General features: G+C 42.6%; 1 pseudogene; it reads left to right on the forward strand.

Annotated features, from left to right (window-relative positions):
- The first annotated feature begins 339 nt into the window (after positions 1 to 339).
- Positions 340 to 16,911, forward strand: LOC147433281 (large ribosomal subunit protein eL43z pseudogene; annotated as a pseudogene).
- Positions 16,912 to 17,588: the final 677 nt, after the last annotated feature.

Here is a 17,588-nt window from a genome sequence, read left to right on the forward strand (position 1 = left end):
AAATTAAAAAGTTAAATAAAATTGAAAGCTTTATAAAGAGCATTGACTTCCTCTTTTCACTTTCTTCATCTCTATTTTGTTCTATTACACAGATCTCTCTCTCTCAAGTCTTCTTTTGCTCACTTATCTTTCTCAAACTCTTACCTACAGTTTCTCATAAATCATACTTATATCTATCCGGACTACCCGGACAAGGAGTACCCACCCGAAGAGGAAGAGCTATACATAGGTATCTTTCTATATGTTTTTACCTTTTCCATGCAGCAATACAACATGGGCTCAATAACTGTTCTTTTTTAATTAATAGCGAAGCATACTGTGTCACGGGAGAAAGCGGTTATGATAGGGGATGCTCTATCTCCAAACACATCAAAGAAACTGGACAAAAAGAAACAGGCCTCAAAGAAAGACTCGCAAGCACTGTTGGCTGACCGGCAACATGGAAGGAGAAAGAAGAGGGCTGTTGTTTCCAGTGATAGTGAGAGCGAGCATGTGGTTGAGAAGTATTTTGTAGAAGTCAGTGATAGTGCTCATAGCCTTGGTGCTATGATCAGCCACAGTGTACCGACACTATCCTTCACTCCAAGACCAGTAGGGGGCATCCAGGAGTCCCCTCCATGTTCACCATCACATGGTAGGGTTGCAGAGGACCTATCAGACATGGCCAGAGTTGTGGGAGATAACCATCCAAGTACGTGAAAATGGTTAATGTTGTGATGTTCTCTTTAGCATTGCTTGAAAGATATAGTTGATCTTATGTTGCTACATACAGATATGCATGTAGAGTTACACCACCTTGCAGTGCATGCTAGTGTCAAGGAGTTGGCAAAATCTATTCCAGATGTGTTGTGCAATGACAGGTAAGCCTCGCTAATTTACAATCAAAGTTATGTCCACTATTTTAGTGCTAACAAAGATTGCATGCAGTTCTATGCAGTCACTACGTAGATTCTTGGGCTCTCTATCACGAACAGGGCAGATGAACCCCAGCTTGAGATTGGCTGGCGTACGTTTGATGTACATGGCCTTTCCCTTACACACTAGGCCACATGCAGCTAGCACGGGTGGGGTTCCTTTATGGAACCAATGGGATAATGAGCTTGTGGATGTTGCATTCCTTCTGGCAACCGAGTTTCTTTTGGTTGATGGCATGGTTGTGGTGACATGTCGTGTAGAACATCTGTCCATTGTCACTTCGAAGGCAAAGGGAGCTTGTTTCCAGTTGTTGAGGATATTGTACATACGACTACCGGAGTCTAGTTGCACGACTGTTCAGGACTATTTAGAGGGGGTATGTTATTTTTTGTTTTGATAATGAATAGTAACTTCGATGTTTGCATTTCATCATAATAATACAGTTATTCATAGGTTGGTACTTTGTTGCTGGTCAATTTTTCACCCCCTAGAACCGGTGGGTGTCGGCTTCCGAGGTATGATCGAGCGGATGGAGAGATTGCAGCAAATGTACGTGGCTTCTCTGCAGATGATGACGACATGTTGTGGGAGAAGCTACCAGGTTCAGATTCCACACAGTGGACGCTGCATCATATGGGCAGGCCTTATCGTAGAGGTGTTGAGAGGAGTCTAGCATTTGCCAGGCGGTAGAAACTTTTTGGAAGTTTTTCTTCATGTTCCTATAAAATTATAGGTATAACAAATCTAAAGATTACTTTTTTTTCTGTAGATGGCTACTAGGTACCTTCACAGACATGGGAGATGCTGTGTTGGATTGTTTTGCAGGAGTGGGGACATTGGGAGCACAATGTTTACTACTACGCATGCATTGCATCAGTTGTGAGAAGGATTGGGCAGTTTTCAGTGCTTGTCTAGAGCCAGCTCAACGCTTACCTTTCGATTTAGGCTCGACATTGATGTTTCATAGGAGTGTCAGAGCTCAGGTAACTGAGCAACCGAAGTAGGTAACAGAGTAGCTTCATCCGCTGGAGCCACCTTTCCTGACACCGCTCAGCAGTCAGGGCGGGGCAGTAGCAGCACCGTATCCCACTTTCACAGCCCCAGTTTTGGCATGGCATGCAACTGGACAGTCTCCCAATGCATTCATTGCCTCCATATTTGAGGCCTCACCCGGAGTTGATCCATTGCCTCTTTCACTACCTACAGCCCCCCCCCACATATAGTTCGTACCCTCTGCCTTTGGAGGAGTTCCCCCACCATTTGGTGCATTGCCCCCGTTTGGCACGACCTTTGTTTCCTCCCAGAGCATATGGCCCCCCACCGCCCTTCTTTCATCCACCTCACCCATGATGTATCCCCCCCCCCCCCCCCCCCCATATGTATTTACTTTTGATGCAATGGAACACATAGATTTGGGGTTTGCTATATGAAATAGACTCTTCCATGACGGAAGACTTGTTTACAATACAACTGTTTGTGTTCCTTGAGATCTTCTTGATGAGATGAAGATGGTAAGCTTCACTCACCAAGCATTAGCATGGTAACAACAATAAACATGATTAGCATGAACTTGGAAAATGCCCAGTCTCAATCCCAAGACCTCAAACACCATGAAAGGTGAGGAGAGCTGGCATGAAGTGAGGAAGAAGAGAGAAGTAGAAGTAGCTCTACGAGAAAGCAATAACCCCTTGCACATAATCACTCATAGCTCTTGTAGCATAGCTTAGCATAGTGTTAATGGAGATTAGAGAGATTGATAAGCAAGCATAAGCAGTCTCTTTTGTGGATTTGCATCCATAGCCAAGAGCTTGTGGTAGTAGGCACTCAACTTCTCAAGCTTGGAGAAGGAGATGGAGTCCTTGCTTCACAATAGTGTGTGAAGGGAAGAATGAGAGTGAGAGAGCTCGTGGGATGCTCAAATGAGAGAGAGAGAGAGAGAGAGAGAGAGAGAGAGAGAGAGAGAGAGAGAGCTAGCTAGGTCAACCCCCTTCCTTAGGATTTCCTTGAAGCTTATTGGGCCATGTAGCCCTCTAGACAATGAGAGCTTGGCTCCCTTTGGAGCAAGATGTGTAGTCTCTTGACAAGTGTCCTTCTTTCCCTCTTGTGAGGTTAAGCTAGCACCCCCCTTGCTTAAGCAAGCTGCCCCCTTGCCTGCTTGAGTAATGTGCCTCTGCACTTGACATGTGGACCCTTTCCTTTCATAAGAGTATGGGTCCTTGTGAGGTGCATACTTACTACACACATCCCTCCTTTGTAGGGCTCGCCCCCCTCTTTGTAGAAAGTTATTAGAACTTGGTAAGCAGGCAGGCCCCCTGCTTAAGCATAGCCCTAGCTTAAGCAAGCTGGCCCCTTAGTGACTAAAGAGTAAAAATTAAAGACTATGTCTTAAGGCTTTTACAGTTACCTTTGAAGGCTTTAATGAAGACAACCCTAAGGTCTTTTGCTCCATTGGTTAACCTTCCTCTTTGATAGACCTTTTCTCATTTGGGCCCCTTTACCATTGGCCCCGTGCTGAAATAGATTTATAAGCACATCTATATCTTAACCCTTGTTCCCTTTTATTCTCTCACATTAAGTGATCAGTTTGATATTAGATTTTATGACATTACCTCTCTCTTGAAATCATAGTCGTCCTCGACTATGAGGTAGAAGAGATAAAGTCGTAGTCATTAGTCAATTTTACTTAGCGGGTAGAGGATCCCTTTTTACCCTACAACATCTTTCCAAGATGGATGACTAATCCGTTTGGTGCTTGGGAGACATAGCTGCCGCAAGAATGTCTGCTCTTTAGTCCATTTCATTCTCCCAAAGTAGAGTGACAAATTCTACTTGGTGTTTGAGAGACGTCGTCCTCACAAACATGATTCTAAGCATGCATACTATTTATATTGTGCACAATGAAAAGAGAATTAGTCTTATAAGAGAAAAACATGAGTCATTTAAAGGAAATTTGTACATTTGCTTACTCTAATGTAGCATTGTAATCATTGACAAGGTTCATACTATCCTTAAGTTGTATTCCTTGCATCCATATAGAATCTTCAAAAGGATAATTTTTGAATTTAATAAGATATCGTCGGATAATCTTACCATGTCTTAGTACCTTGTCTTCATGCCGAAGGATGGACTTTGGTTGAAGCTCCTCTTTTTCGTCCTTGCTTCTTTAAAGGGTCTTAAATTTTTGGCTTCTTTTGGTGGCTCTCCTTTGTAAGGCTTAATTAGGCTCATAAGAATAGCATTGAAAATGAGCCAGTGGTTGGGAAATTAAAAGTGATAAGTCATCTTGTTGATGAGCTTAAAACATGATTCTTAGTATCTTTTTTATTTCTATCTTAGCATAATACTTCTGGTGGCCCTTAGGATTCTTATCCTTAATGTGCCTTAGATGAGCCTAAGAAATTCAGCAAGACCCAATCATTTTCCTTAAAGCCTAAGGCTCTTTGGTGCTTCTTAGCAGCAGCCCTTCTTGCCTTTCCTTTGAGATTGAAATAGTCTCTTTAATCTCATAGAAAAATTCTTTTAAATATTGGCTATACTCATCAACAATGAAAATCCTCCCATGTACCTTAAGTAGCAAGGGACTTTTGGATCTTCCCTCTTTTACCTCTAAAGATATCTTTCTTGGAGTACTATGTACAATGTGATTGTACACATTCTCTACTAGAGGTAAGTGCTTTTTCATTATGAGCATTATTTACATTGATGACAACTTTATTTTTAATTTCAAAAAGAATAAAGACCCTTCATAAAAAAAAACATTTGGTCATTCTAGGATCTCTATCCAACACATTAGATGTTGGCAAACCATGGTCTTTTGGTATTCCATGCATTTTGAATTATACCCTTGTCTATTTTCCATGTTGGGCCAATAGAGGTATGTTTCATGACTTTCTTACTGACAAAGTGAATAAGTCATAGCTTTTTGCCATTTAGAAAATAACCATTCCCTAAGATGCGTGGCTCTTCTTTCTTTCCTAATGCAAATGCTATTGCTACTTGGTATTGCCACCCCAATTTACCCCCTTGGCTGATGTGAAAGTGCATTGGTCATTTGATTGTGCTTGCGAAAATGTGAGAAATACAAATTAAATTGCAAAAAGAAATGTTTCTTACCTTGTTCTTTTGTCGAAAGACTTGACTGTTGGGAAATAAGACATAGTTAAATAGATTTTTGAGTAGATTACTTAATGGAGAGAGATAGATTTCACACACAAGATATTATAGAGTAGAGAGAGAGAGAGAGAGAGAGTACACACGATATACGTGGTTCACCCAATGTGGGCTACGTCCACGGGAAAGCAACCACTCAATGGCTTTAGCACTTCAAAAGAAGAAGTAGTTTACAAAGGGATTAAACCCTTGATAGAGCTCCCGCCTTGCTTCACTCTCACCACCTCACACTCACCTTGTTGCATCAACTTCACACTATGAAATGTGTGTAGAAATGGCCTCCTTTTATAGGCCAAAAGGGCTGCCCTCTCTTATGAGAGAGAGCCATGTGTAGCCGCCCTTGTGCGAATAAGTCCAAATCGGACCCTCCAATCCACCCATGTGTGGCCGCCCTTGAGAAGACAAGTCTGCTTTTGAATTCGGCCACCGGCCACTGGCCATTGACTTCCGACCACCGGCCACCGGCCATTGACTTCCGACCTCCGGCCATCGGCCATTGACTACCGGCCACCGGCCAACCGACCGGTTGTTTTCCGACCACTTTCCGACCGCCGTCGGGCCATAATATTCCGGCGAAAAGGAATATTCCTAAAGTTGCCCCTAGTTCTTGTCCGTGAAAATTTTGGTTTCCGGTGAGTGATTTTCCTTCATGCACGATGGCTTCTCCTCATAATGGGGGCTTTACAAATGTGCGCTTTCACCATAGAAAATTACAAGGGTAAATCAGGCTCCATACTTAACAATCTCCCACTTGGAGACTGATCTCCAAACCAAACCTGTGACTGCTTTCCATTCTGGCTTCTTATCCTTGAATGCCGATTGAAGATGAGCAAAAGCTCAACTTCTCCTTGTTGACCACCTTTGTAAACATGTCTGCAGGATTTTCACTTGTATACACCTTTCCTAGCTTTAGCTGTCCCTCTTCCAAAAGAGTGTGTATGAAGTGATATCTCACCTCAATGTGCTTTGTCCTTGAATGAAAGGCTGAGTTCTTCGCAAGATGGATAGCGCTTTGGCTATCACTGTACAAGACACAATTGTTTTGTTTGAATCCAAGCTCTTCTAAGAATCTGTGAAGCCACAGAATTTCTTTGCTTGCCTCCGTCATTGCTACATACTCTGCTTCCGTGGTAGAAAGTGAAACCACTTTCTGCAGCTTTGAAGCCCAGCTTACTGTTGTGCCTCCAACCATGAACACATAGCCAGTAGTGATCCTTCGAGTATCTTTGTCACCTGCCATATCTGCATCAGCATACCCTTCTAGAAAAATATCAGTTCCTCCAAAATACAAAGCATTTGTTGTTGTCCCTTTTAGATACCTAAGTATCCACTTCACAGCTTGCCAATGCTCTTTACCTGGGTTGTCCATGAACCTACTCACAAATCCCACTGCATGTGCAATGTCTGGCCTTGTCCAGACCATAGCATACATTAGAGAACCTACCGCTGCAGCATATGGAACTTTAGACATATAGGCTATCTCCTCTTATGTCTTTGGACACATATCCTTCGTTAGTTTAAAATGACCAGCCAAAGGTGTAGAAACTGGTTTTGCATTTTGCATTGCAAACCTTTCTAGTACCTTCTTGATGTAATCTTCTTGAGATAGTTGTATTGTCTTCTTCGTCCTGTCCCTTGATATTTTCATACCAAGTATCCTCTTTGCAGCACCTAAATCTTTCATTGAAAAAGATTTGGACAGCTCCTCTTTTAGGTCTTTGATGTCCTACATGTTAGCACTTGCAATCAACATGTCATCAACATACAACATTAGGATGATGAATTTCCCATCTCCCAAATTCTTCGTGTAGACGCAGTGATCCGAGTTGCATCTTGTGAATCCATGATCCAACATCCATCGATCAAACTTCAAGTACCATTGTCTTGATGCTTGCTTTAAACCATACAAGCTCTTCTTTAATCTGCAAACCATTTTCTCCTTACCTTTTACTTCATACCCCTTTGGTTGAAGCATGTAGATTTCCTCCTCTAAGTCACCATGAGGGAATGCCGTATTTACATCCATTTGCTCGAGATTTAGATCATGAGCAGCCACAAGGCTTAAGACAAGCCTATTTGAGTTCATTTTTACAACAGGAGAAAATATTTCATTGAAGTCAATACCTTTCTTTTGAGAAAAACCTTTTACCACAAGCCTAGACTTGTACCTTTTCTTCCCACCTTCTTCTTCCTTCAGCTTGTACACCCATTTGTTTTGAAGTGCCCGCTTACCTTTAGGCAACTCAACCAACTCCCATGTTTGGTTGCGATGTAGTGAGTCCATCTCCACTTGCATGCTCTTCGTCCATTCTTCTTTGGATTCATGTTGCATAGCTTCTTCGTATGAATCCAGCTCTCCAGAATCTGAGATCAAGAGATGGTTGAAGGAAGGAACAAACCTTTCTGGAGGTCTACTTGCTCTTGTAGATCTTCGGGGAATAGGTTGAGGCTCCTCATTTGGTTGACGTTGTTGCACATTGTCACCGTTTGCAGTCCTTGAGTCATCACCGTCCTCAAGCTCCATGTACTCATCACCTGTTTCTTTTGTTTGTTTTCTTTCCAAGTAATCTTTGTACATATTTTGTTCGTTAAAAATTACATCCCTACTCCTTAATATTTTACCATCTTCAGGATTCCATAGGCGATACCCAAAGTCTCCTTCTCCATAGCCAATGAAGGAACACTTTTTGGACTTTGCATCTAGCTTTGATCTTAGGCTTCTATCTATGTGCATGAAAGCCTCACACCCAAACACTTTGAGAAATGCATAATTCACCGATTTACCTGTCCATGCCTCTTCCGAAACTCCCCCATCCAATGCCGTTGAGGGTGACCGATTGATTAAGTACATAGACGTACTTACAGCTTCCGCCCAAAGCTCAAGCGGTAGGCCTGCATGTAGCCACATGCTTTGTGCTCGCTCCATGATTGTCCTGTTCATCCTTTCTGAAATCCCATTTTGTTGAGGTGTCCTTGGGGTTGTCCTTTGCCTCCGAATGCCATTGCTAGCACAAAAGCTTTCAAAAGCTTGGCTGCAATATTCACCTCCATTGTCGGATCTGAGACATTTAACCTTCGTACCTGTTTCATTCTCTACAAAGGCTTTCCACCTTTGAAATATGGAAAATACATCGGATTTATTCTTCATGACATAAACCCATGTTTTTCTAGTCGCATCGTCTATGAATGTTACATAGTACAATGAGCCACCAAGTGATGGTGTAGTTGCAGGACCCCAAACATCAGAATGAACCAACTCAAGTTTTTTATTTTTTCTTTCATTTCCTGATTTTTGAAATTTTACCCTCTTTTGTTTACCATAAACACAATCTTCACAGAACTCTAAGTCCACTTCTTTCAAACCTGGTAGAAGCTTCTTTGTTTGAAGGATTTGCATTCCTTTGGCACTCATATGCCCAAGTCGATAGTGCCACACCGCACTGTCAACTTCTGTAGTTGCTGCACAAGCTGAAGGTTGCGTGCTAACAGTACACAAGTAAAGTGTACCGACTTTTTCTCCCTTGGAAACCACCAAAGATCCCTTTGAGATCTTCCACCGTTTGTTTCCGAATGCAATGTTGTGACCTTCATCGTCCAATTGTCCTATAGAGATCAAATTTTTGCGAAGAGAAGGAACATGCCTAACATCTTTAAGCTTCCATTCATTTCCGTTAGCAGTTTTGACAGAAACTGTACCTTTGCCGACAATCTCACAAGCTTCATCATCTCCCAAGTATACATACCCAAAATTACCTTTGGTGTAGTCTTGGAAATGTTGCTTGTGTGGTGTCGCATGGAATGAAGCCTCGGAATCTACTATCCACGAATTAGACACATTTTCTAATGAGAGAATTAGAGCATCTTGCTCTACTTTACTTGCCACATTGGCCTCCGATGTTGGCTTGTTTTCTTGAGACTCTGTCTCCTTCTTCTTCTTGGATCAGCAATCCTTCTTGATGTGGCCCTTCTTGCCGCAATTCCAACATTCAAGAACTGAATTTGTGCGTGACTTGCTCCGCCTTGAGCGATCATGACCCTTTTGGTTTTTGAACCTCTCCTTAGGCCTTCCTCTTGTTTCAACTAATAGTGCAGCACTTGATGATGCTCCTGTGCTTCTCATTCGCATTTCGTCGATTAGGAGAACACCCACAACATCATCAAACTTAAGAGTATTTGTGCCAGAGATAGAATTACTTACAGCCATCACAAGGCTGTCCCAACTATCCGGTAGAGATGATAGTATAAGGAGAGCTCGCACTTCGTCATCGAAATTGATTTTCACTGATCGAAGTTGACTTATGTTTGTGTTAAAGTCATTTAGGTGTTCTACAACTGAACCATTCTCTGCCATCTTTAGATTGAACAAGCGCTTCATAAGAAATACCTTATTGGATGCCGATGGTTTCTCGTAGAAGTCGTCAAGTGACTTCATCAAGTCCTCCGTGGTATTCATCTCCGAAACATTGAAGGCCACCGTTGACGCCAAGCTTAACCGGATTGTTCCCAGTGCCTTTCGATCAAGGACAATCCATGCTTCATCTGCCATTGTTGCGGGCTTCTTCGCAAGACCGCCTAGTGGCAAATAGAGGTCCTTCTGGTAGAGATAGTCTTCAATCTGCATCTTCCAATGTTGGTAGTTTTTGCCGTTGAACTTCTTAATCTTGAGCTTCCCTTCCTCCGCCATAACTCCCACTCAATTCAAGGAATCCTTTCCTTGAGATAATTTAGCTACAAGCAAACCTTGCTCTGATACCAGTTGTTGGGAAATAAGACGTAGCTGAATAGATTTTTGAGTAGATTACTTAATGGAGAGAGATAGATTTCACACACAAGAGATTATAGAGTAGAGAGAGAGAGAGAGAGAGTACACACGTATATGTGGTTCACCCAATGTGGGCTACGTCCACGGGAAAGCAGCCACTCAATGGCTTTAGCACTTCAAAAGAAGAAGTAGTTTACAAAGGGATTAAACCCTTGATAGAGCTCCCGCCTTGCTTCACTCTCACCACCTCACACTCACCTTGTTGCATCAACTTCACACTATGAAATGTGTGTAGAAATGGCCTCCTTTTATAGGCCAAAAGGGTTGCCCTCTCTTATGAGAGACAGCCATGTGTAGCCGCCCTTGTGCGAATAAGTCCAAATCGGACCCTCCAATCCGCCCATGTGTGGCCACCCTTGAGAAAACAAGTCCGCTTTTGAATTCGGCCACCAACCATTGAATTCGGCCACCGGCCATTGACTTCCGACCACCGGCCACCGGCCATCGGCCATTGACTACCGGCCACCTGCCAACCGACCGGTTGTTTTCCGACCACTTTCCGGACGCCGTCCGGCCATAATATTTCGACGAAAAGGAATATTCCGACGAAAAGGAATATTCTGAGGCCTCTAAAGTTGCCCTTGATTCTTGTCTGTGAAAATTTTGGTTTTCGATGAGTGATTTTCCTTCACACACGATGGCTTCTCCTCATAATGGGGGCCTTACAAATGTGCACTTTCACCACAGAAAATTACAAGGGTAAATCAGGCTCCATACTTAACATTGACTTGTGTCATGAGGTACCCAGGATTTTGGTGATCCGTTCATAGAATGAATGGAATCTCCATAGATGGTGCTTCTTTGTGTCTAGGATGATAGAATAGATTGTAACTCCTTTTGTATATGCCCAACACTGGCTCATTGTAGTCAATCTTTTAACTCTTATATGCTATGGCATACTCTTTTTGAAGTAAAACTTACTCAAAGGTAATCACCATGGATATTACATTAAACCTCAATTAACTTTGAGTTTTTTTTTCATGTAGATCCCTTAGGTTAGGCCAACCTTTTATTACCTCTATCACTGTTGGATCCATATGGATGCCATCTTGAGAGGCAATGTGACCTAAACATTGAATCTCTTGTAAGAAAAATTCGCTTTTCTTTTGGTAGAGAAAAAGCTTATTCTCCCTTAATGCTTGGAAAATCACTTGGAGATGCTACTTATGTTCCTCCAAAGACTTGGAGTAGATGATGATATCATCAAAGAGCACTCCAGTGAACTTGCAGTAAGGTCTAAAATTTTCTCCATTAGACGATTGAATGTAGCCGGTGCATTAGTCAAACCAAAAGGCATGACTAAATATTCATAAAGACCAAACGTTGTGTGAAATGCGATCTTTAGGATATCTTCATCCATTATCCTTATTTGATGATAGTCACTCGTAAGGTCAATCCTACTGAAGTAGGTAGTGCATTGTAGCTTATCAAGCAGATCTTCTACCCAAGGCACGGGAGATCTGTTTTTTTATTGTGATATGGTTTAATGCTCGATAGTCCACACACATATGGTATGTACCATCTTTCTTTTGCACTAAAAGGACTGGAGAACAAAAGAGAGAGGAACTAGGCCTCACCATCTCTTTGTCTACCAATTCCTGTACTTGCCTCATGATCTCCTCTTGTTGAGCTTGAGAGACTCGATAAGGAGGCTTGTTAGGCGATGCGTTTCTTGGAAGGAGCTCAATAACGATGGTCATCATCCCATCATTTTGGAGGTAAGTCCATAGGGATATCATCGATGAACACATCTTGGAATCCTTTTAGAAAATTAGACAAGTCTAACTCTTCTTGATTCTTACCATCTACATTTGATGAAACATTAGGATCTTTTAGAGACTCTTTGACAAAAATCATGTACGTAGAAACTGAGCTCTTCATTGACTTATCAAAAGCTTGCATATGGTAAGGTATTACTCAACTCATTAACACCTATGTACATGTCTTTTCTATCATATGGAAAGAAAAATTCTTAGCTATGAGTATCCTCTTGTGGAGCTTCAACTTTAGAAGCTCAAGATGACTCATTGTTGCGTGCATTTCTTTTGGGGACAAGTGCGATAGGTGTGTCCTTGTTCTCCACACTTAAAGCACTTGGTTTCTTTGCGATAGCTCGCTAGCTCTTCAAGAGAGAGCTTGTTTTTGCCTTTGAAAACTCCTTTCTCCTTAGCTTTATTGTTGGTATTATTGGAGTTGCGTTTGGAAGAATTTTGAGAGAAATTCTTCTCGTTGTACTCCTGCTTGTTCTTCGTTTCCATGGGCTAGGATTTCTCTTAGCCCCTTGTTGGAAATTGATCCTTGCGGCTACCATAGTATGATGGATAACCGTTGAAATTGACTTAGGCCTTTGGGAGCTAACATATTCATTCATACCCTCAGGAAGCCCCGCACAAAATTGTTGCTTTTGTTCCTGAAAGTCTTATCTTTTTGTAGACAATGTCTTTGAGATGTAAATCCCAAAATTTGTCTACATACTTGTGGATATACTCATAGGGAGTGAGCTTTAGGCTTCTCCATTTGGTGAGAACTTTATCCTTAGCATTGCTTGCCAATAATTGCTTCATCATGGAGGTTCTTAAAGCCGTCCATGTCTTTGGTACCTCTCCATTAACCCGTAGGCTAGCCCACCATTGCCTGGTGGACTCTTGAAAATACATAGCTACGTGATGTAGCTTTGAGGACTCTGTGAAGTCTTCATCTCCAAAAGCGGCATCAAATTGTTGGATGAAGGCTAGCACCTTATCCGTGGCACCAAAAGTACCATCATAGGTGAGGAAAGAGATGTCCTTTTCTCCCTCCTTGAATTTCTTTAGCTTGCTAGACCTCTTCCAAGCAGCATATGTCCTTCAGTGTCCTCTCCTTTGCTTTTCTTGAGAAGAATACCCGCTGCTTTCATCAGAAGGAGAAGAGAGTGATGAAGATGGAGAAGAGGGTGACTCCTTTCTCTCCTTCTTATTCTTTGAGTTCTTCTCTTCTCTTTTTGATTCGCGGAGGTGAGAACTATGTGGTGACCTCTTCCGCTGTGGGGGAGTTGGAGGTCTTTGAGCTCTTCTTCTCCTTGGAGCTATATCCTCATGGATTCATCTTGAGACTCACTCCCTTATCTCTCCTTTGAAGGCGACACTTCATGTGAAGCATGGTCTTTCTTCTTGGATGATGACTTGCCTTCAAGGAGTTGTTTAAGCTATTGATAGGGGTTCTCCACTCCTTCCTTCATAGAGAGTCCTCTTTTGGAGGTCTCACCATGAGACTTCTCAGGACCTCTCTCTTGTTGGAAAGGTGGAAGAATACCATAAGCATGGAGTTGTTGTTGTACTTCGCCTTGAAGAGCGGTATTACCCATGGCTTGTTGGAGCCTAGTAACCATGTAATTTACCAACATAGGAGTGTCATCATGAGTATCTTCATGAGCAAAATCAAAATCATTTATGCTCATCTTATTCTCTTTATTACTGACAGCCATGTTAACAAGATTTATGTATGTACTTAGTGTATGATTTGGCAATTAAAAACCTTAGTTGCAACTCCTCTTAGCCTTTGAAAATCGGCTCTTAAGTATCTACACCCATGGCTCGAAGTGGTTAATTATAGAGAGTAGAAGAGTAGGTCTAACATAGCAGAGTTGCCGAGGGCTAGCTCCTTTAGGACTTCTTATGGCTCAATAATGGTAAAGCCGTAGGCAAGTCTAAAAGACTCCATTATTAAGTCCGAAGCTCCCGAGGTGTGCACCATACCCCACATAGTGGGCTCAACAAAACGATAATAGATCCCAGTTCCACTTACCCTAATATAATTAACAACATCAACCATTTATAGGCTACTTAAGGACCTCTCTTCTTAAGCAAGAAAAGAGAAACCAAATGCTCTGATACCAATGTAATGAAATTAGCCTTTAACTTGAGTTGGAGTGGAAAGTGAATAACATAGTGAGCATTTCCTTGAGCATTCTTTTGAGTATAGATTTATAGTGAGAAAGAAAGTGCTTGGATGGAGAGAGCAACACTAACACATTACTTCATTAACATGGCATGAACAATACTTGTAAAAGAGAGTGAGAGTTTAGAGAAATTGACACCAATAGAGGACCGTATTACTTGGAGCCGGTCCCCCTCCAATAGGCATTTGTATTTTAAATTCTTCCATGACGGAAGCCTTGTTTACAATACAACTATTTGTGTTCCTTGAGACCTTCTTGATGAGATAAAGATGGTAAGCTTCACTCACCAAGCATTAGCATGGTAACAACAATTAACATGATTAGCATGAACTTGGAAAATTCCCAGCCTCAATCCCAAGACCTCAAACACCATGAAAGGTGAGGAGACCTGGCATGGAGTGAGGAAGAAGAGAGAAGTAGAAGTAGCTCTACGAGAAAGCAATAACCCCTTGCACATAATCACTCATAGCTCTTGTAGCATAGCTTAGCATAGTGTTAATGGAGATTAGAGAGATTGATAAGCAAGCATAAGCATTCTCTTGTGTGGATTTGCATCCATAGCCAAGAGCTTGTGGTAGTAGGCACTCAACTTCTCAAGCTTGGAGAAGGAGATGGAGTCCTTGCTTCACAATAGTGTGTGAAGGGAAGAATGAGAGTGAGAGAGCTCGTGGGATGCTCAAATGAGAGAGAGAGAGAGAGAGAGAGAGAGAGAGAGAGAGAGAGAGCGCGAGCTAGCTAGGTCAACCCCCTTCCCTAGGATTTCCTTGAAGCTTATTGGGCCATGTAGCCCTCTAGACAATGAGAGCTTGGCTCCCTTTGGAGCAAGATGTGTAGTCTCTTGACAAGTGTCCTTATTTCCCTCTTGTGAGGTTAAGCTAGCACCCCCCTTGCTTAAGCAAGCTGCCCCCTTCCCTGCTTGAGTAATGTGCCTCTACACGTCATGTGGCTTCTTTCCTTTCATAAGAGTATGGGTCCTTGGTGAGGTGCATACTTACTACACACAACCCTCCTTTGTAGGGCTCGCCCCCCTCTTTGTAGCAAGTTATTAGAACTTGGTAAGCAGGCAGGCCCCCTGCTTAAGCACAGCCCTAGCTTAAGCAAGCTAACCCCTTGCTTGCTTGGACCTTAGTGACTAAAGAATAAAAATCAAAGACTATGTCTTAAAGCTTTTACACTTACCTTTGGAGGCTTTAATGAAGACAACCCTAAGGTCTTTTGCTCCATTAGTTAACCTTGCTCTTTGATAGACCTTTTCTCATTTGGGCCCCTTTTCCATTGGCCCCGTGCTGAAATAGATCTATAAGCACATCTATATCTGAACCCTTGTTCCCGTTTATTCTCCCACATTAAGTGATCAGTTTAATATGAGAAAATCATTGGGGTTGGTTAGATATTAGATTTTATGACATCGTCATCCTTGTACTTGTCATCTTTACCATAGCTATGGTGGTGCAGGTCATCTAAGTTGTATTGCCACCATGATAGCCACCCTGTGCCATTGACTCGCTGCTGCAGGCCGCCAAGCAAACCATGCCAAGGCACCAACAACAACAACAACAACAACAGATTGTGTGATGAAGAATTAGCCATGGTGATGGCGAAGCAGTTGGTCCTCAGCAGCTATGAGCTACAAGGTCGAAAATCTCACACGGCTCTCTCTCTCTCTCTCTGTCTCTCTCACACACACACACACTATTGTCCTCTCTCTCTCTCTCTCTCTCTCTCTCTCTCTCTCTCTCTCTCTCTCTCTCTCTCTCTCTCTCTCTCTCGTCGCCTCTATCCCATCTGAGAGGCATCGAGTGCAATCCACTTGAAGCATTGCCAAATTACTGCCGAGCATTGCATAAAATATTGCCCCATTTGTGTCGTCCTCGGACATGTTTGAGTTGACTCTCTCTCTCTCCTCTCTCTCTCTCTCTCTCTCTCTCTCTCTCTCTCTCTCTCTCTCTCTCTCTCTCTCCTCTCTCTCCGAGGTCCAAAACCTCTTGCAAACAGTCCACGGCGCTGCGGATTGTTTTGAGACGTTTTGAAATGCTCATTCCATAGACACTCTTATACATTATACTCATATAATGGCTGTTTCTTCAAAAAATTGCATTCGTTGAGAGATGCCATTAAAAGATTCCCCCATCACCTCCTCGTGCTTATTGCCTCGACAATATTGTTGCCTCTGGTCGTAACATCAGACCCAGGTTGCCAATGCACCCCTCATCGTGAAAGAGGGACGGAGAGAGAGAGAGAGAGAGAGAGAGGAGAGAGAGAGAGAGAGAGAGAGAGAGAGAGAGAGAGAGAGAGAGAGAGAGAGAGAGAGAGAGAGAGAGAGAGAGAGAGAGAGAGAGAGAGAGAGAGAGAGAGAGAGAGATAGATAGAGAGAGAGAGAGAGAGAGAGAGAGAGAGAGAGAGAGAGAGAGAGGTGGATAGGCTGCTGCCTCAATTGCATTAGCGAACAAAAGAGAAGGAGAGAAAGAGAAGAGAAATGCCCATAGAATCACAGAATTCATGCAAGTCTAGTGGCCTTTCCTTTAAAAACTCCACCAGGGATTTTCTTTGATTCGCTGCTTTCCAACATTTTTCAAAAATCGTGCATGCATAGTCAAGAGATTTAAATAAAACATTCCCCCATACCAAACACTTGAAGTTGCGAGCGTCTCGTCCCTCACCCTAGTCTTTTGCTACCCTTATCCTCTCCCTCGTCCCCTCTCTCAAACCAACTCCTCCTCTCCCTCCTTCCCATGCTACGCGCTGGGCAACAAATGTGGGAGTGTTGCACTTGTGATTCACGTCTGGAGGAGCCACGTCGAAGAGAAGAAAGAAGGCATGCATTGTTGGCAAATATGGAACCCATCATGGTTCGAGTTTGAGGAAGCAAATCAAGACGATGCACGTCAGTCAACATGCAAAGTAGTTCTATGAATTTTGTGGGAAGTTTGCGGTGAAGAGGAAAGCCATTGGAATCCGATCTTACAAGGACTACAACATGATCAATAACGGTGGTACCCACACATTGAATATTGTCCTTGCTATAATCGTGCGTAGTCCCATCAGGCGATTGAGGGAGCACTGCTGATTTGAGTGCATGTAGACATACTCGAACTGTAACTGCAGTTGTGCAAATTTTGCTATATGAAAACCTCTTGAAGAGAGAGAGGGGAGCAAAAGACATAAGCGCTAGAGAGAGAGAGAGAGAGAGAGAGAGAGAGAGAGAGAGAGAGAGAAGAGAGAGAGAGAGAGAGAGAGAGAGAGAGAGAGAGAGAGAGAGAGAGAGAGAGAGAGAGAGAGAGTGATTGCAAAATATGTGAGTGTTAGAGAGAGAGAGAGAGAAAAGGGATTTTTTGAGATTCATCATTTCTTCTTCTTAAAAAACAAGCAGACATAATACTCCTATTTTTCTCTACAAAAAATGTCTATTAATGTTGAGATTTCTTTTAAAGAAACTGCTAAGTTAACAACTAAACTTTTGAATTTCACAAAGTTTCGTAAATGAAATCTTATTCAATTCTATGGACTCGTATCACATGGGATTTGAGTTGTCGTCTTCCATTGTAGGCCCTTGTGCCCATCAGCTCATGAACTTGTGTGAAGGCTGGGGGGGGGGCCGGGAGAGAGGGAGAGAGAGAGAGAGAGAGAGAGAGAGAGAGAGAGAGAGAGAGAGAGAGAGAGAGAGAGAGGAGAGAAGAGAGAGAGAGAGAGAGAGAGAGAGAGAGAGAATGTGGGTCTATTTTTGGGTCTACGTTAGGCGATATT

The sequence above is a fragment of the Adiantum capillus-veneris genome, chromosome 20, assembly GCF_014529385.1.
Source record: "Adiantum capillus-veneris isolate H3 chromosome 20, ASM1452938v2, whole genome shotgun sequence".
NCBI lineage: Eukaryota > Viridiplantae > Streptophyta > Polypodiopsida > Polypodiales > Pteridaceae > Adiantum > Adiantum capillus-veneris.